Here is a 21,924-nt window from a genome sequence, read left to right on the forward strand (position 1 = left end):
CTTTTAAAGATGAAAACTGAGTGGAAACAAAGACAACACGATTTCTAATTATACATTTATATCTAAGCAAAATTCTGACACATGGTCTTTGATGGCCACACAAATAGAAATCATCTTTCAATGTAATGTTTTCCTTTTTCTTCTCATGTTAGCCACAGTGGAGTGTATTTTTTTAACTGCCCTCTGGCTTACCTTGTGGATTCTATGACTGTGTGATAGCTAACCTACCTCTCACACCTCAGCAGAGTCTTTTTCAGTGAGGGGCCCCAACTGAAATCTACTCTGTGGAAGTGATGTCAACATTCAAATATGGGACGATGGAGGTGGGAAAAGAACACAAATGGATGCGCTCTTAGGTGGCCCCAAGAAACAGAGTTCAGATATGTGTCTCCCTAATTTCTCTAATGATGAAAATACTGACTTATGTCTTCACATGGTTCTTACAACTATGGTATATACCTCAAATTTTACACAATGGACTTTACATGTTACTAGTTAACATGTATGTTAACTCATGCTTCTGTCACTTATAGGGAGTATATCCTCCTGAGGGTTTCGTATGTGCCTTTTCTCATCTCGATACTTTCATGGTATGATAGTCATAAAGTTTTGCCTTCCTTAGAAATTGCTGTTTCTTATTAGCAATCCTAAGCACTCTTATCTGGAGCATTTTGTGAATTTGTAGCCCAATTGGCACGCAGAAGAGAAGTAGAAAGAGGAGGGGTAAAAGTGAACAAGCCCTCGGGGACCTTTAGATATACCTATATGTGTCTAGTCAACACCTGCATGTATCTAGTCAATATCTGCATGTGTCAACACCTGCATGTGTCTAGTCAACACATGCATGTGTCTAGTCAACACCTGTATGTGTCTAGTCAACACCTGCATGTGTCTAGTCAACACTTGCATGTGTCTAGTCAACACCTGCATGTACCTAGTCAACACCTGCATGTACCTAGTCAACACCTGCATGTGTCTAGTCAATACCTGCATGTGTCTAGTCAACACCTGCATGTGTCTAGTCAATACCTGCATGTGTCTAGTCAATATCTGCATGTGTTTAGTCAACACCTGCATGTGTCTAGTCAACACCTGCATGTGTCTAGCCAACACCTGCATGTGTCTAGCCAACACCTGCATGTGTCTAGTCAACACCTGCATGTGTCTAGTCAATACCTGCATGTGTCTAGTCAATATCTGCATGTGTTTAGTCAACACCTGCATGTGTCTAGTCAACACCTGCATGTGTCTAGTCAACATCTGCATGTGTCTAGTCAACACCTGTATGTGTCTAGTCAACACCTGCATGTGTCTAGTCAATACTTGAATGTGTCTAGTCAACACCTGCATGTGTCTAGTCAATACCTGCATGTGTCTAGTGAACACCTGCATGTGTCTAGTCAACACCTGCATGTGTCTAGTGAACACCTGCATGTGTCTAGTCAATATCTGCGTGTGTCTAGTCAGTTCAGGTCCTGGAAACAAAGGAAGCAAGAAAAATGGGGAGGCATCTGCCTCAAGAAGTATTAGCCAAACATTTTCCAAATTTGATAAAAATGCAAACATTTACAGGCTTGGTGCTCTGTGGATATTTATTCTTGCATGAGTACAGAGGAGGAGAATCATAAAACAAATGAACAACAACAACAACAACAACAAAAAGACATGGAAAAAGGAGTTGTAGAGAAGACAGCGGATGACAGGAACCGGAGGGAGACAACAAAGTGTAGTGGGAAAGCTAATCAGAATGAAATCCGTAGAACTTCCAGATAAAATATTTGATCTATAAAATTAAGCAGAATCAGTATTAACTGTTATGTATAAATAAAAGTTTTAAGATAAAAATGACTTACTAAGAAGGTATGTGCTTTAGAAAGCACTAAAGAACTCGAGTGTCTGTCCTGAGAGACCCTGGACTTCAGTTTAGAGGAAGAAAGACAAGGAACTGTTGGGTTTTGCACAAGGAAAGTAAATATGCCCTAAACCTCTGTGGACTGTAGGATTTTAGAGCAGAAGCTAGCACCTTCACTTAGGATGACATAGGAGAGTGTGCACTGGGAAGGGCTACATGGATTTTGATCATTCATGCCGCCAAAGAAGATGAAAATTAAGAGGGGTGGAGAAAGAGATTGCAGAATTCCCGTGATTACCCAGTATGGACCAAAGGAATGTCTAAGGGATCTGTGACTAGTTTGACTTGAGAATGAACTGTCTAATGTGTGGAGACTAAGAGTGAGCTAGCTCAGGGAGGTGAGCTGGGAGTGTGCTAACACAGGGAGGTGAGCTGGGAGTGTGCTAACACAGGGAGGTGAGCTGGGAGTGTGCTAACACAGGGAGGTGAGCTGGGAGTGTGCTAACACAGGGAGGTGAGCTCGGAGTGTGCTAACACAGGGAGGTAAGCTGGGAGTGTGCTAGCTCATGGAGGTGAGCTGGGAGTGTGCTAGCTCATGGAGGTGAGCTGGGAGTGTGCTAACACAGGGAGGTGAGCTGGGAGAGTGCTAACACAGGGAGGTGAGCTGGGAGTGTGCTAACACAGGGAGGTGAGCTGGGAGTGTGCTAACACAGGGAGGTAAGCTGGGAGTGTGCTAGCTCATGGAGGTGAGCTGGGAGTGTGCTAGCTCATGGAGGTGAGCTGGGAGTGTGCTAACACAGGGAGGTGAGCTGGGAGTGTGCTAACACAGGGAGGTGAGCTGGGAGTGTGCTAATACAGGGAGGTGAGCTGGGAGTGTGCTAGCTCAGGGAGGTGAGCTGGGAGTGTGCTAACACAGGGAGGTGAGCTGGGAATGTGCTAACACAGGGAGGTGAGCTGGGAATGTGCTAACACAGGGAGGTGAGCTGGGAATGTGCTAATACAGGGAGGTGAGCTGGGAGTGTGCTAACACAGGGAGGTGAGCTGGGAGTGTGCTAATACAGGGAAGTGAGCTGGGAATGTGCTAACACAGGGAGGTGAGCTGGGAATGTGCTAATACAGGGAGGTGAGCTGGGAGTGTGCTAACACAGGGAGGTGAGCTGGGAGTGTGCTAGCTCAGGGAGGTGAGCTGGGAGTGTGCTAACACAGGGAGGTGAGCTGGGAATGTGCTAATACAGGGAGGTGAGCTGGGAGTGTGCTAACACAGGGAGGTGAGCTGGGAGTGTGCTAACACAGGGAGGTGAGCTGGGAGTGTGCTAACACAGGGAGGTGAGCTGGGAGTGTGCTAGCTCAGGGAGGTGAGCTGGGAGTGTGCTAACACAGGGAGGTGAGCTGGGAATGTGCTAACACAGGGAGGTGAGCTGGGAGTGTGCTAACACAGGGAGGTGAGCTGGGAGTGTGCTAACACAGGGAGGTGAGCTGGGAGTGTGCTAACACAGGGAGGTGAGCTGGGAGTGTGCTAGCTCAGGGAGGTGAGCTGGGAGTGTGCTAATACAGGGAGGTGAGCTGGGAGTGTGCTAACACAGGGAGGTGAGCTGGGAGTGTGCTAACACAGGGAGGTGAGCTGGGAGTGTGCTAACACAGGGAGGTGAGCTGGGAGTGTGCTAACACAGGGAGGTGAGCTGGGAGTGTGCTAACACAGGGAGGTGAGCTGGGAGTGTGCTAACACAGGGAGGTGAGCTGGGAGTGTGCTAACACAGGGAGGTGAGCTGGGAGTGTGCTAACACAGGGAGGTGAGCTGGGAGTGTGCTAACACAGGGAGGTGAGCTGGGAGTGTGCTAATACAGGGAGGTGAGCTGGGAGTGTGCTAACACAGGGAGGTGAGCTGGGAGTGTGCTAACACAGGGAGGTGAGCTGGGAGTGTGCTAACACAGGGAGGTGAGCTGGGAGTGTGCTAACACAGGGAGGTGAGCTGGGAGTGTGCTAATACAGGGAGGTGAGCTGGGAATGTGCTAACACAGGGAGGTGAGCTGGGAATGTGCTAACACAGGGAGGTGAGCTGGGAATGTGCTAATACAGGGAGGTGAGCTGGGAGTGTGCTAACACAGGGAGGTGAGCTGGGAATGTGCTAACACAGGGAGGTGAGCTGGGAATGTGCTAATACAGGGAGGTGAGCTGGGAGTGTGCTAACACAGGGAGGTGAGCTGGGAGTGTGCTAACACAGGGAGGTGAGCTGGGAGTGTGCTAACACAGGGAGGTGAGCTGGGAGTGTGCTAACACAGGGAGGTGAGCTGGGAGTGTGCTAACACAGGGAGGTGAGCTGGGAGTGTGCTAACACAGGGAGGTGAGCTGGGAGTGTGCTAACACAGGGAGGTGAGCTGGGAGTGTGCTAACACAGGGAGGTGAGCTGGGAGTGTGCTAACACAGGGAGGTGAGCTGGGAGTGTGCTAACACAGGGAGGTGAGCTGGGAGTGTGCTAACACAGGGAGGTGAGCTGGGAGTGTGCTAATACAGGGAGGTGAGCTGGGAGTGTGCTAACACAGGGAGGTGAGCTGGGAGTGTGCTAACACAGGGAGGTGAGCTGGGAGTGTGCTAACACAGGGAGGTGAGCTGGGAGTGTGCTAACACAGGGAGGTGAGCTGGGAGTGTGCTAATACAGGGAGGTGAGCTGGGAATGTGCTAACACAGGGAGGTGAGCTGGGAGTGTGCTAACACAGGGAGGTGAGCTGGGAATGTGCTAATACAGGGAGGTGAGCTGGGAATGTGCTAACACAGGGAGGTGAGCTGGGAATGTGCTAACACAGGGAGGTGAGCTGGGAGTGTGCTAGCTCAGGGAGGTGAGCTGGGAGTGTGCTAGCTCAGGGAGGTGAGCTGGGAGTGTGCTAACACAGGGAGGTGAGCTGGGAGTGTGCTAACACAGGGAGGTGAGCTGGGAGTGTGCTAACACAGGGAGGTGAGCTGGGAGTGTGCTAACACAGGGAGGTGAGCTGGGAGTGTGCTAGCTCAGGGAGGTGAGCTGGGAGTGTGCTAACACAGGGAGGTGAGCTGGGAGTGTGCTAACACAGGGAGGTGAGCTGGGAGTGTGCTAGCTCAGGGAGGTGAGCTAGGAGTGTGCTAACACAGGGAGGTGAGCTGGGAGTGTGCTAGCTCAGGGAGGTAAGCTGGGAAGATGGAGGCCGCAGCTCCTTCTAGTCCACACTTGCTATCAGTAGCAGGCTTTCAAGAGCAGACATACACGTCAAGATGAGCATGCACTGGGAAGATGAATCAGACAGTGTTGAACAGGGGGGGACTGCTGAGGTCTTGATCACACTCAGATAGGACTCAGACAGGAAGTTGTAACAGGGAAGATGAAAGGGAATATCATTTACTGAAATACACATCTGTTTTGGTCCAGGTTCTACGCCAACAAACACAATCTCGCTTGCTGTATAATAAATAGAAAAGAGACCAATCTATTGCCTGTTTGGAGAAGCTGAACAGGTTTAAATGAAACATCAAGCAACCATACCCCAGAAAACAGAAGAGCAGGTTTGAGTTAAAGCAGTCTACGAGCCAGCCTTTTGGAAGGGAGTGGTGGCACTCACTGACGCAGGGTGGCAGGGAATGAGTACACTACAATATTCTCATAATCACTGAAGGGAGTATAGAAGGCGCACATGAACCCCAATATCCACAACTAATCAGTGGGCCTGTGGAGCAGAGAAAAGTGGATCACTCTAATCAAAGGCAGGAAGAAGGAAAGTAACCAAAAGGAAATCAATTCCCAGCTCAGAGAATATGAGTAAAGGACATGAGGCAGAAAACCCAGGCACGATTATTCCCCGGGCTTTCATAGGAAGGTGAATGGCAGCATCTAAAGCTGAAAGCAGCCCTCATGTCTAGTAGTTCAGGCAACTCCCTGAGGACTACCACAAACCATCCACGCATGAGACCACCACACATCATCCAGGACCAGGAAAACACAGGGATAAAGCTGGAGGCGATAGAAGCAAGCTTTCTTCCCTACTAGGAATGAACGTGTCAACCCAAAGTTAACAAATCTACTGACAGCGATAAAAAGATATCCGTGTAGCATTTCAAAGGCAAAGTGAAAGAATTAAAAGCAGAAATGATTAAAGTGATAGAGTCTGAGGAGTTAATGAGGGGTAACAGGAAACCTCTGGATTTAGTATTTGGATTTCTGGGGTTTCAAACGTCCTGCTAAGTGACTGTGTTTCAACAGTGGGTGTCTTGTAATGCATGAGATCATCTAGAATGTCCAGTGAGGAGCTACCAAGCTTTGAAGAAGTGCAGGGCTTGGGGCTGGACAGAGGAAGAAGAATCAACAAAGAAAAAAAAAGGTGTGGTCACGAGCAAAGAATACCCAAGGCAGGGTACTGTCATGAAGGCTGAGCATGTGTTCAGAAGGAAAGATTGGCTTTCAGGACAGTCCAACAGAGAGGGGCTACAGATGGTCAGGGACAGGGGCTGTGAGCTTAGATGGCTGGCGGTCATCAGTGACTCTGACTTAGAGCCATTTCAGCAGAGTGGCGTGTTGAGGGTGAGAATGAGACATCAGCAAGTAGAAACAAAGTGAGTTGTGTGAGTAAAAGAAGTGAAAAACAAAACAAAACAAACAAAAACAAAAAAAAACACAGTGGTAGAATAAAAAAAGATTTAAATTTTTTATTTTATTTTATGTATATGAGTGTTTGCCTGCATGCATGTCTGAGCACTATGTGCAAGCCTGGTGTTCTTGGAAGGTAGAAGGGGACATTGGGTCCCCTGGAACTTGGGTCACAGATGGCTGTACCCGATCATGTGGCTGTTGGGAACTGAACCCATGTCCTCCACAAGAGCAGCAAGTACTCTGAACCCCTAAGCCATCTCTCTAGCCTCTTCAAAAAGACATGAGAAGAAAATTCAGAGGCAGGTCCATGCCAGAACTCCAGAGAAATAAAGGTAAGACATTGAGCAGAAGTTGAAAAGCCAGGGCCATATAAAAGAGCATCAATTTCTGTCCCACTTGTTAAACCACTTGACGGTTTCTTTTTGGGAAGCTATTTAGCACGATGCTCTTTAAACTCAGAATGCATAGGCACCCATCCACAAGAGGGTCAGAAAGAAGCATCTGGGTTTGGGTTTTATTGCCTCTGCCTTGAACATGGTGTTTGTTAAAGGGCGCTGGGTTCCCAGCCTTTACCCTGGCAGTACCATTCACACTCAGAACCTGTGGTTATTCCTGGAGCCCCAAGTCTCAAAATTTTTTCAAAAGGAGACCTTAGAAACCTGCTTTGAATTACAGCACAGCAAGGCAATATTTTTCTTAGCCAGTGGGGTTTTCTCTTTATTGTGCTTTGGAACACACTGGGAGAGAAGGCCATCGGAACCTTGGAAGCTAAGGAAGCCTCTCGTGTTCCCGGCTCCAAGTTTAGTAACTTGAGTATATTCTGGTTAAGTCATCTTCAATAACTTGTATCCACTTGGACTGTGATCCTTATTTTCTGTAAAGCCATTTTCCAAATTTTAAACTCCTCATGACGCAATGACCCTCAGAACAATGAACTTGGGTTTTGTGATTGTCAGCAAGCTTTCGTCACCTCCAGGTTCACCAGCTCCAAGATAGAGCCATGAATAAAAGCAGAATTATTAATTCCAGCCCTGAGGCAGGAGCTGGAGATGTTTGAAGCCAGCATGGCCTACATAGGAGGAGCCTGTCTCAGAAAAAAAACACATGCATGCATATATACCTTCTGTAACCTCTTTCCTTCATAGTTGTACAAGGTATTTATCCAGAAGTCCTGGGTGAATTCCAGGCTCTAAACAGACAGACAGACAAACAGAAGTGGGAAAAATGAGTGGATGAGTAACATGAAAGAAGCCAAGACCCAATGAAAAATTTAAGTGATGGCAGGTTCCCAACGAGCCCATTTATACAGAGTGTTAAACATGGCCTCCACGAGCACAGAATCCTTATCTGACTTTCCCTCCTATGTCCTCGGATTTACAATATTGCTTAGAAAGAGTTAGGGTTCAATATGCCCAAGAATCTTGTGAAGGTCTTGTACTATTACTACAATAACCATGTTCTATCCAGAAGATATTTTATAGACTTTACAGACTTTACAAAACAGTTGTAAGTCTCTAACCACTTCCCCCTTCAAAAAGAAGCTTCTCCGATCAATGTTGAAAGCCACACAAATCTTTTAAGTATGAAAATAAAAACTTGGACAACAGTCCAACAACTCAATCATTTATCAAAACACCACCACCATCACCCAGTCATACCTCTGGCATATCACCTCTCTAGCCATAGGTTCTTGACTAGGTTTATAGCACCAGACATGTATTCCCTTTTGTGAGGCAGACCTCAAATTCATCAGGAAGCAGATAACAATCCTGTAACTGTCATGCGATGATCGCCCCGATGGGAGCATCTTGGCTAGCAGTACAGTCAGTATCTTATAGCATACGGAATCCAACACAACGTAAGACCGTTGACATCTCTGCTCTCCCAGTAGACTCTTAGCACCCCCAGCATTCTGAAATCCCCTCCCCCAGCAGGGAAAGAGTTTCTTGGTCCATTTGAGATTGATTTCTTTATGACCTACACTCAAAGCGTGTGGCGTCTACCAACAATGGGGTCTTACCATCTAGTCTAGTTACAATGGGCAAGCATGAGCCATGACAATAGCCTGTGCTGTTTTGGCCCCTCTGGAGCCTCGTGACCAATAACTCACATGCTCAGCACTAATATTTTCATCTCATACCTCATGTATTCCGGGGGCAGCACTAGCCTACCAGCAGGGTACCTCTGTCAAACTCCTTTTTAAATCATAATTTTAATTAGCCTAAGAACTAATTTTCATAATGCTTCTTCATGCATCCTTATTTTTGATTAGCCTGTGTCCTTCTCCTTCCTTTCTTTCTAGCTTTATTGAAGTATAAATGGCAAGTGAAAATTGCATACATTATGATACATAGCATAGTTTTATATACCCACTATGAAGTGAGTGCTACAGTGCAGATTAATTAATATGACCATTACTAGACATGAGTACACTTCCTTTTTGTTTTATTGAGACTATTTAAGATCCATTCTCTTTGTATTTCAAACCCATGAACAGCACTGTTCATTGGCTCCACCATACAGTGTATTAGATCTCTGAACTGGTTCATCCTGAAAACCTAAAACTTTGTGCATTTGCCCGCCACTCCCCAATGTCCCCTCTCTGCTCCCAGTCCACTCTCTGCCTCTGTGAATGCAACATTTTAGACTGTGTGTGTGTGTGTGTGTGTGTGTGTGTGTGTGTGTGTGTGTGTGTGTGTATTGCAGTATTTGTCCCTCTATGTCTGCATTATCTGGCTCAGCACCTCCCAGTTCAACTGTGGTGCTTTAGATGGTATAATTTCTTCCTTCGTTACGACTCAGTAGTATTCTGTGAAGTGTATAGATCATTTCTCTTTGAATACTCATCTCTCAGTGAACATTCATGTTGTTTGCATCTCTGATCTATATGAGTGAGAGTGCAGATCTTTCTGAGACACTGTTTCCTTCACTATGGTTCGCTATACCTGCTCTGAAATTATACTCCCAGGTTTATAGCCAGTCTGTTGCACCTCACTGAGACAGCTCCGTTGGTGTCATATCTCAGGCTCTTCTGTTCATGATGACTTCAGGATCCTGAAGCAAACTACTTAATAGTAAAGATCTGTTCTTGATTAATTTTTTGGAAAAATTATACTAGAAGATGCTGGATTCCAGAAGCTGTACAATCTTACAAATGTTTCCATTGTTTGGTTTTATTTTATCTTATTTCATTTTATTTTATGTGTATGGTTGTTTTGTCTGCAAGTATGTATGTGCACTGCATGAATTCCTGGTGCCCTCAAGGGCAGAAGAGGGTGACAGATCTCCTGAAACTAGAGAAAGATGTATACATCGGTGCCAGGAATTGAACCCAGGTCCTTCGGGAAAGCAGCCTGCACTCTTAACTGCTGAATCTTCCCTCCCACACTTCCACTGTTCAGTTTGTAATAAAACATATCAAGGTGCCCACAAGAAGAAGGGTAAAGCAGAAAAATCCCTTGAGAGAAGAGATTTCTATTTAACTTGGCCTTCCAAAGTGTTCCAATCAGGAAATTCTGATGTGTGTGAGTCTGCCAGATTCCACATGTCCACACACGGGTTTTCCATGTGGCTCTGAGGAGATTCCGACAGAGAGCTTGAATGCTGACATTATTTTCATTGTTCAAGAAAAGCAGATCTTTATCCTGACATGATAATGATCCTGGGACACGGCTCACAAGTAAAATATACAGCGTTTCTTTGCCAGCCTTCCCACAGCTCAGCTCCTACATTCCCCAGAGTCCTCTGCTTTCCCAGCTGACAACAGCTTCGGGCTTTCCTTCAGGAGAGTTCATTGCTGTCACAATTAGGATTTATCATCTCGTTGTTTCTTCCTGGGTAATGTGGATAATCACTGACATGGAAATACGGGGTGGTGCAGAGCCAAGCAGTACCATATGGTCCATCAAAACGTATACTCGCCAACTCTAAGAAACAGAGATCGGCCTGTGTCTCAGCAGGCCAACCTCACAACCAGCTGACGGCAAACGTTCAGACTCTCTTCATCATGTCACGGTTCTTCTTTGTTGCTGAAATAGGCAGTGTTTTCCATTGTTTAAGTGTGTGTGTGTGTGTGTGTGTGTGTGTGTGTGTGTGTGTGTTTAATACAATTCCCTTGCCTTCAAGAAGATTTGCACTTCTATTACAAAGTCCAAGATCTCTTGAATTTGATATTTTTTTTCTGAGAAATGTATGAAAAAATATAACATTTACTGACTATCTAATATTTCTGGGCATTTTAGAAATTATTGTCATATTGGTATCTTTAAGAAGCCTGCATGAACTGGGGGCGATGGCGTGTGCTTAAAAGATGGGTGTTGTTATTAGCGTAGCATGGCTGAAGAGAGCAGGAGTTACTTTAGGATCTCACTCATACATGACAATATAGGGATAGGAAGACAACATCTGAGAACAAAGCTAGTGACCTTTGTACCTCACCACCCTGTCTCACCACAGGCCTGTTTCCACCAGAGATGTACAAAACAGAAAACCTACACCTACAACATAGTAAATAGCACTGTAAGAGGGGGACTGTACATAATATTGATGACAAGAATAATCTTGAACCTACCTTGTGCTTTCCCCTGGATATGCACCACTGTCCTGGTGCCTTAAGGGGTGAACGAAGGTCTGTTTAAACTAACAGCTGGCCTACATGATTAGATGACACAGAGAGATGTTGTTGTGTGAAGCCATTGGAATTGTGGGTAACGGATCTGAGCGAGAACAACTCGGCCTCTCCACTTAGCATTTGTGATTTGCACGGGGTTCCTTGTTGTCTGGAGTTTTTCTATTTATAAAGTCAATTGCTGGATACTGGCAATGCTGTCCAGTTGCTTGTCATTGCTGATTTGAGGCCATTTGCCCTGTGAGGTGTGAAAGCACCATAAGCCAGCACGTCCCCGCTCTTTCCCTCTCGAAGCAGCCATAGAGGCCACATGTCCCAGATGCTAACTGGACAGCAGAGCTGAGGTGTCCCAACTGCAGTCACACTGCTCCTGAATGAGAAAAAAGCTACCACTGTGGGCAGCCACTGAGATCTCAGGACTGAACTGCTATGGCAGCTCAAGTTATTAACCCAAATGGCACAGAGATAAGAGCGACTGCCACATCACAGGACATGACTGTGACACAGAGTAAGAATGGTGAGACAAATACTTGTCAAACTTAGCCTTCCATTGACCACTAGATTATCTTTTATGTGTTTTGAAGAAATATAATTTATTACCATAAGGTTTTTGCAGCATAAAGATTATATAAAATTATTATCATTATTTTCAGTTATTTGCAAAAAGAAAAGAAGTTCCTGGTCTGCTAAAAATGTTATCTTTGCTAAACAAACAAACAAACTGCTTTACCTTGTGTTTGTTATTTGTTTTCTGACGAGTTTCCATGGGCAGCCCATGCAAAACTCATGACTAAACTTTAAATAAACTAATAGCCATACCCAGTATGCTTTCTTAATTAACAAGGCTTCTCTGTGGGTTTCTCCCTAGGAAATGACTCTTTTTCTTGGTGGCGTATGCCGGAGAACAAAGGAGAGTTGGTACACTCGCTGGCTTCCAATGAAGCCAGCAGCCTCGGGACACATGACGACTGCGTGGAAAGGCGCCTGGCTTTCATCTCACTGTTTCTCAGAAAAACAAGGGACCAAACCTGTAGACTTGAATTTAGAATTGAGGATGAGATTGGAGTCAGAGACTGTTAGTCATTTTCCAGCTCTGTGACCAATGCTGAGTTCATCAAATTTTAGGGAAGGAAAGGGGACATTTTTGCTCAGAGTTTTAGAGGTCTCAGTTGCTTGGCCGCAGGGTTTTTGGGGCTGTGGCCAGGCAGCATACCTGGCAAGGACACACAAGCTGCTTCTCCCATGATATCTGGGAAGCAAAGAGAGTGTGTTCCAATATCCCCTTCGAGGATGCATTAGTCACTTTGCCCATTGCTGTGACAAATACCTAACAGAGACAACATCAGGAAGGAAGGGTTTATTTGGCTCACAGCTTGAGAGTGTGGTCAATCACGGCCAGGAAGTCATGCAAACAGGAGCAACAGGTGGGGGCCACATTGTGTTTATAGTCATGGAGCAGAGAGTGGGGAGTGCTAGGGCTCGGCTCTCTTTCTCCTTTGTGTTTGGTCCATGACTATAGCTATGGAACTTCGCTGTCCACAGTTAAGATGACTCTTTCCACCTCAGTTAACCTAATGTAGATAATCCCTCACAGGTGTGCCCAAAGGCCGGTCTTCTAGATGAGTGTAGAGCCTGACAGCCAGTATTAACTATCACAAGGGCATTGTCACAATGACCTACCTTCTTTCAACTAGGTCTAATTCCTAAAGGTCCACTGCCTCCCAGTAGTACAAAGCCTTGAGCCTCAGGAAGATGCTGACCCAAAGCATAACATGATGATGACTAACAGTCTGTACGCCTGAACTGAGTTTCAACTCTAAATTGAAGCTTAAAGGCCTCGGACATTTGTTTTTTCTGACCAATAATTGGTAGTATGAAAACCAGACATGCCTCCATGTGATGTGCACGGAGTGATTTGTCCTGTGGCTCTTGGTTTCGTGATTTATGAAATAGGTTTTGCCTGGGGGGTACAGGCCTTTGAGGGGGAAAGTACAAATAAAGAAGGCGGGGACAAACAATATGAACTGAAAGCCCCTAAAGAAGCTCCCCTGACTCAAAAGCTCTCTCCTTTAGTTCTGAAAAGGAATGAGGGTTTGGTCTTAAGGAAAAAGCCCGCCTACATGTAGTTCTTTCTTTCCCATATGTCAGTGACTGGCTCCTACAGCAGGCACATAGGGAAGGGACTGGACTCAGGTATGCACTGCAGTCATCATTACTCTGCTTGTCCCCCTACGCACAGGCAGTAACTTAATCTTCAAAGTCATGTCAATGGCACTGAGCCGACAGTTGATCCAACTTCCGTGTTTAGAGTTTGACCCTACAGGGGGTGATTAAATCAGTAGTCCCCTGATTGAACCCTGGTGACTATACAGAGGGAGGAAGGTATGGTCACAACCCTCCCAGTGTAGGATGTAGCCAACGGTAGCCCTTTCTGAAGTAGAAAGCATGCTGTTTAGACTACTGCATATATATATATATATATATTTAGAATATATATATACATAGGTATCTATGTGTGTGTATGTGTGTATATATATAAAGGTATCACCTTTTAATATAAAGTAGTGAGTCTCAAGTACCTTGTTGTGTTGGATAGTTTTATGCCAACTGGACACAGGCTAAAGTCGTCTGAGAGGGAGGGGCCGCTATAAGAGTGGGCTATAGGCAAGGATGCAAAGCATTTTCTTAATTAGTGATTGACGGCACAATGGGCAGTGCCATCCCTGGAGTGGTGGTCCTAGAGCTTGCAAAAAGGTAGGCCGAGAAAAGCTATGAAGAACAAGCACCCTCCATGGCCTCTGCATCAGCTCCTCACTCCGGGTTCCTGCCCTGTGGGAATCCCTGCCTTCACTGCTTTTGGAACTGTATGGAGAAAAAGAAAACCCTGTCCTCCCGAAGTGGCTGTGGTCATCATGGTGTTTCATCACAGCAATTGAAACACCAAATAAGACAAGTTGGTACCAGGAGTGGACCATTGATGTGATAGGTCTGACTGTGCTATTGCTTGGAAGAATGTGGACTAAGGGATTTTGGGTTAGAAAAGCAATTGCATGCTTTAAGTGTGGCTTAATGGTCCATAGTAGTAAGAGAATGGAACGCAGTGGTGCTGAGGGTGATTTGGACTGTGGGGCTTAGAGGCCATTCTTGTAATATTTTGTTGAATAATATGGCTACTTCCCCCCTTGTCAAAAAAGAAAGAAAAGAAGGAAGTGTAAGTACCAGACAAACTCTATTTTGAAAAATAAATTCTATTTTGTGTTAAACCTAGCCAAGGGCTGAACCCAGATTCCAGAAAAAAAAAACACAAACTAGTCTAAACAGAAAAATATTACCTAGCAACACAATCAGCTCACCCTAGCAAAGTCCAAATATACTCTTTGCTGGTCAAGCTGACCAGGTGGTCTGGCACATAGCAACAACCAATTAGGAGAAGCCAGGCCAAAGTTCCTAATGCTCCCATTGGCTACTTCAACCAATCTTTTCTATAGGTCAACTTGCCCCTTTACCTATTACCCAACCATGAAATGCCAAAGCTTGTAACTCCCTGCTTGCAGCTTTTCTGCCCAAATGCCACCCAATCATGTACTGTAAAACCTATTTCTTTGTCTAAAACCTATAAAAAAAAAACCCTCTCAATTGAGATCCGGGGCTGCTTCCCTGCATCTGCTGTGTCAAAGCATTGGAGGGGTGGCCCGGGTTCAAACCTACAATAAAGACTTCCTTGCCATTGCATTTGGACTCAGCTCTTGGATGGTCTGTTCAGGGAGTCTCAAAATTTGGGCATAACAGGAGGAAGGAAGGAAGGAAGGAAGGAAGGAAGGAAGGAAGGAAGGCAGGCTAAGTTGAAACACTATAGATTAACAGCTTTGGCAGAGATTTCCAGACAGTCTAGTATTGACTGTATTGATTGGTTATTAATGGCCACACTTACACAGATCTATAATGAAAATGAACATCTCTTCCCTCTGGATCCTTCATAGCCTTGTGCCTGTCCAGGTTTGAGCCTGAAATGAGCATAATGATCGATTAGCAGCACCTGGACATAAGCCCCTCGCTCACCCCCTTCACACAGCAGATTTACTGTCAGCTGCACACATCCACTCATGCCCAGCCCTGCTCCAGTCCTGTGTGACTGAGAATGGCAAGTGGTGCCACTGAGTAATGGCTTGTTACTCTCCCGGGCCAGTTACTGTGATGCTCATAGCCATGTGGCTGCAAGGGCAGACATGCATCCAGCTGATTCTATGCCTACTATTTTTAGCTGACAAAGACACTGAAGACAAAAGAAAGCAGTGGAACTAGGGGAAGAGATTCCAGCAGAGTTTCCTGGATGGCACCGGTATGTAGTGTTGGAAAATCTTTAGGAAGTAAACTGGGGCTGTATATATACACACTATGTACATTTAACTGGGTGAAGCTATACTACAAGGTGGATGGTGGAGGAAAAAACACTCATTTTGGTAGTGAAGAAAGACAAGAAATTTGGAGAGTGGAGGATTTGTTCTGCAAAATTCACACCCCACTTAGGGAGCACTCTCTGCCCAGTAGAAAGGCCACTGGATCTGAAATGCTTCAGGTCTCAACAAAGACTTAAAGAGAGAGCCACAGAAAATTCAATCTACTCTCACTAATAGACCATGTTAAGGGGGTGATGGAGGGAGGGAGGGAGGGAGGGAGGGAGGGAGGGAGAAGAGTATGCTAGTGGTACTGGGGAAATCCTAAATCCTCTTGTTATTCTGCTAGCACTGTCAGGAAGCCATTTTCAAAAGAACCTTACTGAATATCTATGGCTACATACAACGCAATGCAGAGCAACTACCACAGGGTTATCACTAAGTTATGGAGACTATATGCATTAAAATAACAAACGTTACTTCAAATTTTCATCACAGTCATAGCTATTTAAAAGATGTAGCCAGGCGCAGTGACACACACCTGTAATCCCAGCACTCAGGGAGGGACAGGCAGGCAGATCTCTATGAGTTCAAGGCCAGCCTGTTCTACAAAGCAAGTCCAAGAGAGCCAAGGTTACACAGAGAAAAACAAAAATAAAACTAAAAAAGATGCAGAGATATGTGTCCCATACATTGCCATATGAAAAAATAAAATGGTCCAATTGTATTTTGAAATATAGAATATAAAAATATATGCAGATATTATTCTAAATATCCTAAAGTCTCCACAATGAGTAGGTATCATGTTTATAATAAAAAAATATTACTTGTTTAAAAGACAGCAATGAAATAGAATAAAATAAAAGACAGTAATGGACAACCTACCTACCAGGATATGACCCTTCTACTTCATTACTCTAAAAATGGCCATGGGGCTAATCAAAATTGTAATGCAAAATAAATAGGAAAAAGGGCAAATTTTATAACGTCTAAGAAGAAAAGTGCCAAAGTGCCCTAGAAATGTTTCCAGATCCAAGCGCCTGTCTTGGCACATACCAATGTTACACAGAGCAGGGCCATTCTTCTCCTGTGTTGACACCTGTCCTCTTCCTCTGTTTAACTGTCTGAGGCTATCATTACCTCAGCAACACTGGGAATTATGGCTCTGTCAAGATCACCCCTAAGTGACATAATAGAAAATAAAATGGCAGTAACATTGGTAAACTTCTGTACACATATCTACCCATAGTGGCCATCCAATCTATCAAATGCGAATGGCATAGCTCTGTCCTAGAAAAATGTGTCCTCCTTTTTTTCCCCCCCAAAAATGAAAGCTATCACTGTAAAATATAATTTTACATTTGTGTTGTATTTTTTAATCCCTGAACCCACGCTACTCAGCTTTGTACAGTCTCCGTGACAACTTCGTTCGGCTAGTCTTATTTCTAAAGTGGGGTGGGAAAGAATTTTTTGGACATTTGTGTTGCCCATCAGTATAGCTAAGACCATAGCTGAAACAACGGTGTCTGAAAATCTGTAAGTAGTAGGCATCTTCGTGAATCAGAAAAGTCTTTCTCTGCTGCTGAAGTTTGTCCAGTAACTATAGTAGCCGAATAAGCCCTTCTTGCACACTATTAACTCATAGTCTGGGGAGAACCAACCCTTAAGTGTGCGTGTGAGCATTATGTGCACATTTCTATGGAAGTTGAGTTGGGTGTCGGTGGTGGTTTGAACAAGAGTGGTCCCCGTAGGCTTGAATGCTTTGCCCCCAGTTGGTAGAACTACTTGGGGAAGGACTGGGAGGTGTAGTCTTGCTGGTGGGGAAGACTCACTGGGGAGGAGCTTTAAGGTTCTAATAGCTCATACCGTTCCTAGTTATCTCTCTCTGCCTCCTGCTTATGACTAAGGATGCAAGCTCTCAGCTACGGCTCCATCTCCATGCCTGCCTGACTGCTGACCTGCTGTGATGGTTATAAGTCCATCCTCTGAAACTGGAAGCCCCCAATGAGCACTTCCTTCTATAAGCTGCCTTCGTCATGGTGTCTTGTCATGGCAATAAAAGAATATATTTTTTAAGACAGTAGAAGTTAGCACAATTTTTATATTCCCATATGAGAGTGGGAGACAGCAGCTGGCCTGACTGGTTGGAACTCCCACCAGATTGTTCAGTAGCTAATACAAGCAAGAATTTGGCTCTGTGGCTAACGTAAACAATTGGTTGCTTTTTGTTGTTTGTTTGTTTGTTTGTTTCTGTGCTAAATATCCAGATAGCCTAAACAAAAGTCAAAGAGGAAAACCATTCCTATTTCCTACCATACTACTAGCAGGAGAAAAATGGGCTTTTCAGGACTTACTGAAATACAAGGATTTTAATCTTCCTAATGGAGAACTTAAAATAAGTAGGGCCAGTTTAGTTGGCAAGCAATGTATTCTCAGGAAATTATCATGAAGGGCCCGTCTTTAAGACTGCTTAAACTAAAGCTTACACTTACCTGAAAGGAATCTCCCAGAAGAGAGGAGGAAATTATAACCCTATGAGTTATAGACCTGATATTGTGCTCCCTGAAAGGGAAGGACCTTCAGTGACCCCTCCCCAGGGTGCTGAGGGCACTAATTGTGTCCCCACAGCCTTTTCCAGTTCTTGACCAGAAGGATGTGCTTCCTGGATACATTCAGTGGTTGTAACTGTGCTCAGTGCCAGACTGCCTGACCCCAGCCATCTGACAGCCATGCGAGAGAATAATCTTGAATATTCAGAACCGGGGAGTTAACCAAAAACATAAGCTACATCAGGCCCACCCCATACTATTCAGATACATAAAAAACGTATTTGCCTAATATTACATGCTATGAGATTTTCAAGCCTGTGGCCATATGGACAAGATAGTTTTAAGAGAGAATCCACCTGCGTATGTATTCAAGCTTTGTTCTTTACTGTTAAATACAGGAGCAAGACTAACGCATTGAATGTGCGTGGCCTATGGACAGTTCAGCATAATAACAATGTTACTTACTTATATCTTACTGTATTGTATTTCTTGTTATTTATAATAAATTCCTACTTATTAAAAATGTTTACTATAAAATAGTGTGACACATTCCAGTGGATACCATCATCATCAACTGTCTTTTTTTTTTTTCTGTCTTATCAACAGGCATCAATTTCATAATCCTCCTGTATCTGCTTCCTCAGCTCTAGAATTTGCAAATATGATTTATCCTGCTGGCCTTAACCACTGCATTAAGAGGCCCTGGAGGGTGAGTGGCATTAGCCTCCTATGGGCTAAATCACTGTAGGGTTCTCATACAAAAATGAAATCATATGATGGCAAATAGCTCAGGATTGTTACTAAGGACATGGGGCCCTACCTAATTATATGTGTTTTACAAAACTATTTCCTCTAACCTTCCTAAAATAAATTTTGTGAAACTCAAGTGTAATAGACAAAAATAGAAGAATATACAATGGACAAAAATCTCCGTGGGTATGCAGAGAGAACAGGCTAGAGGAGGGGACAGGAGGGAAGGGAGGGGAGGAAGGGAAGGGGAGGAGAGGGGAGGGGGAGGGAAGCAGAGGGGAGGGGGGAGGGGAGGGGAGGGGAGGGGGGAGGGGAGGGGGAGGGGAGGAGGAGGGGAGGAGGAGGGGAGGGGAGGGGGAGGGGAGGGGGAGGGGAGGGGGAGGGGAGGGGGAGGATTCTCTGGCCAGCTGTAGAGGGCACAAGGTCCTTGTGCTCACAGGTAGCACTTAGGGAAAACAGGAATGTTAAGCATGAGAGACTGTCCCCTCAGCGGAAAGGATTTATCCCAGTTTCCACCAAAAAAGCTGGGATGGATGTAGTTAAAACCCTGTGGACTTTGCTATCTGTGGGACCAGGCCTCATCCAAATCCTCCAGACCAGCATGTTTATTGCAGACCCTTCTCAGACTCCTCCTCAGTGTTGTTTGTCAGTCAATAGAACCCATTTTTATGGAAGAGGTCACAGATACTTTGCACACTGAGCTTACCGTCATGCTTATCTCAAAGCCTTTTCTTCCCTCACCCTTATCCTGACCTCTGCTCCTCAGTCACTGCTCCCCGTTCCTACGGAAGGGGGCGCAGGTACTTTGCCAAAGGCAGAGCGTTGGTGCAGTCATGCCTTGGGCTGTACTATGATACTTGTCGCAGGAAACTTTTTTCCAAACTCCTACTGTGTTTAAATATGTCAACGATAAACTGCTCTGGGCAGACTCCATAAGTTGGAGCTAGTACTTGGCTAATTAAGTCACGTTAAACCGATTTGCTTCTTGCCTCACACAGATCATTACTCTGCTGGCCTGGGTGTTGGCGGGGATCCCCATAGCTAGGTACCTTCAAAAGCGCTTACCGTGAAGCTCGCCTGGAGAATTCACACAGCAGGTGAGACCTTCTGCAGCGTCGCAGCAGTATGCTTATAGTTCTTAAAACATGGCTAAGCCCGTGTTGCTTGAGCATCGTACAAAATGGGGAGTAGGAGGAACTTAAGGGAGCATTTTGGTAGACTGGCTTCTCCTGAGATGAATTCTGCAGAGGAACACCTGAGCATGCCTATGTGCACAGACCAAGAGCCTGCTGTCCTTGAGCAAGAGACTTAACCCCCTGAAGTGAATAAATCAGAACTCCAGGTCTTTTCTCTTTGGCAGCCTGATCCTTGACCTCCTCCCCTTCTCCCAGTCAGAGACCTTTTAACGTTTCTTTTTATTTTTGTTCTGGCTCACTGCCTCCATTCCTTCTGACTCTAGCATGGCCGGGATGGTTTTTGAATAGAGGGGAGTGCTCCTGGGACTCAAGTATTAAACCACAGTCATGTTTTTATGGAGCACTACCATCCCAGCACCTTTTCCCACACAAGTATCTTGTGACCTATTATTTAATCTGTCAACATTGAAAGATGTTCGAAGGACCCAAAGAAATAGTCCATAAGATACAGTCCAGCCATAAAATAAAATATAGACTTGAACAAATATAATTTGAGTCCATCCCTTTATACATACACACACACACACACACACACACACACACACACACACAACTGAAGAACATCAGAGATCCATTGACACCAAAACAGAAAAAAAAAGCTTCATAATATGAAATAATTGAGATTTATGAATTTTAACAGCGAACAAAAAATAACTGTTGTCTTCACTACCTTCTGACATAAATTTAATGCTTCCCTTAATAATTGCTCAGTAATAGAATAGAAAGCTCAAAGATTTCCACATTTCTCAAAATGTAGCTTTTGCTTGTCACTACTTTGAAGTTGGGGTAATTGCTGCATCTTTTGCTAAACATGACCATCTGCCTAGACAAAGTGGGGAAGTCACAGAAAGTACAGACTTTGTTTTAGAAAGATTTGAATAATTCTCTTTCAAAACAACTTCATCCTTTTGATGGTTATCTGTTTCCCTGCGTGAGTTTTAAATTGTGGTTTGAGAAGGGGTTTGCCAGACTACCAAAGAGTACCGGGCCAACATGCACACACAGAACCAAGAAACCTTAGGAGGAGTCAAGGTATTTGACCACTGCTTGTGTTTTGATAAAGTGACAAAAGCTGGTTATTGTCATTTTCTGTCTTTTTTTTTTCAAGATCTGTTCAGTACTCCATTCAAGTCACAATATCCTTCCTTTTCTGATGGACTTCAGAAACAAAAGAAACATTTTGTTTCCAGTGTTGGTGATAAATAGTTTCCTGAAAAAAAAAAAAACAACAACAACAACAGAGAGGACCGAAGCACCCCCTTGCTCTGGCTGTCACCTTACAAAGCATATCCCTCCTGTGTGCATTTGGGCTTGAAGAGCAGAACCAGCCAGCTCTCACCTAGAGCTAACTGTCCTGGTTTCCCCTGGTTCATATCGCTGAAGACACTTTGCTGGGCATACAGTCACACAAAGATGGTTAGAACTGGCCCTCTCACAGGAAGCAGATTTTTCCCACGTGGGCGCAGGCTCACAATGAACAGCCATATAGCCCATGGCTCCTTCAGTTCTAGGGTAAAGTAGCAGCTTACTCCTTCCTTGATCAGACGTATAAATGTGGAAACTGTGGCTCTTGGAAACCTCGGAGTCAATTAGTCCTCTAAGTCAAATGAATTCTGTCTCCAGCTCTCGCCCAGAGAGGCTAGTAGCAAACCTGAGTCAGCACTGAGAATCACTCCCTATTCCAGAGTCCATTCAAGCTGGAGGCTCTTCTTGCGCAAGGTTGCTGAGGGAGGCATCCAACTGTGAGGTTTCCACCATTCCATTCCCAGTGTGTTTCTCTCTCTCTCTCTCTCTCTCTCTCTCTCTCTCTCTCTCTCTCTCTCTCTCTCTCTGTGTGTGTGTGTGTGTGTGTGTGTGTATCTCTCTCTGCCTCTGTGTCTCTGTGTCTCTGTGTGTCTCTGTCTCTGTCTCTCTCTGTCTCTGTCTCTGTCTCTCTCTGTGTTTCTC

At 44.9% G+C, this 21,924-nt stretch overlaps 1 long non-coding RNA gene across 3 annotated transcripts in view; it reads right to left on the reverse strand.

The window, feature by feature from the left end:
• The window catches only part of LOC311590642, a 185,977-nt gene that overhangs the window by 78,216 nt on the left and 85,837 nt on the right, over positions 1-21,924 (reverse strand). For all 3 annotated transcript variants that reach the window (XR_014776942.1, XR_014776943.1, XR_014776944.1), the window contains exon 3: positions 15,020-15,092. This is a non-coding gene — a long non-coding RNA (uncharacterized lncRNA). The remainder of the gene's footprint in view (positions 1-15,019; positions 15,093-21,924) is intronic.

This window comes from Acomys minous (genome assembly GCF_964271855.1).
Source record: "Acomys minous genome assembly, chromosome: 19".
NCBI lineage: Eukaryota > Metazoa > Chordata > Mammalia > Rodentia > Muridae > Acomys > Acomys minous.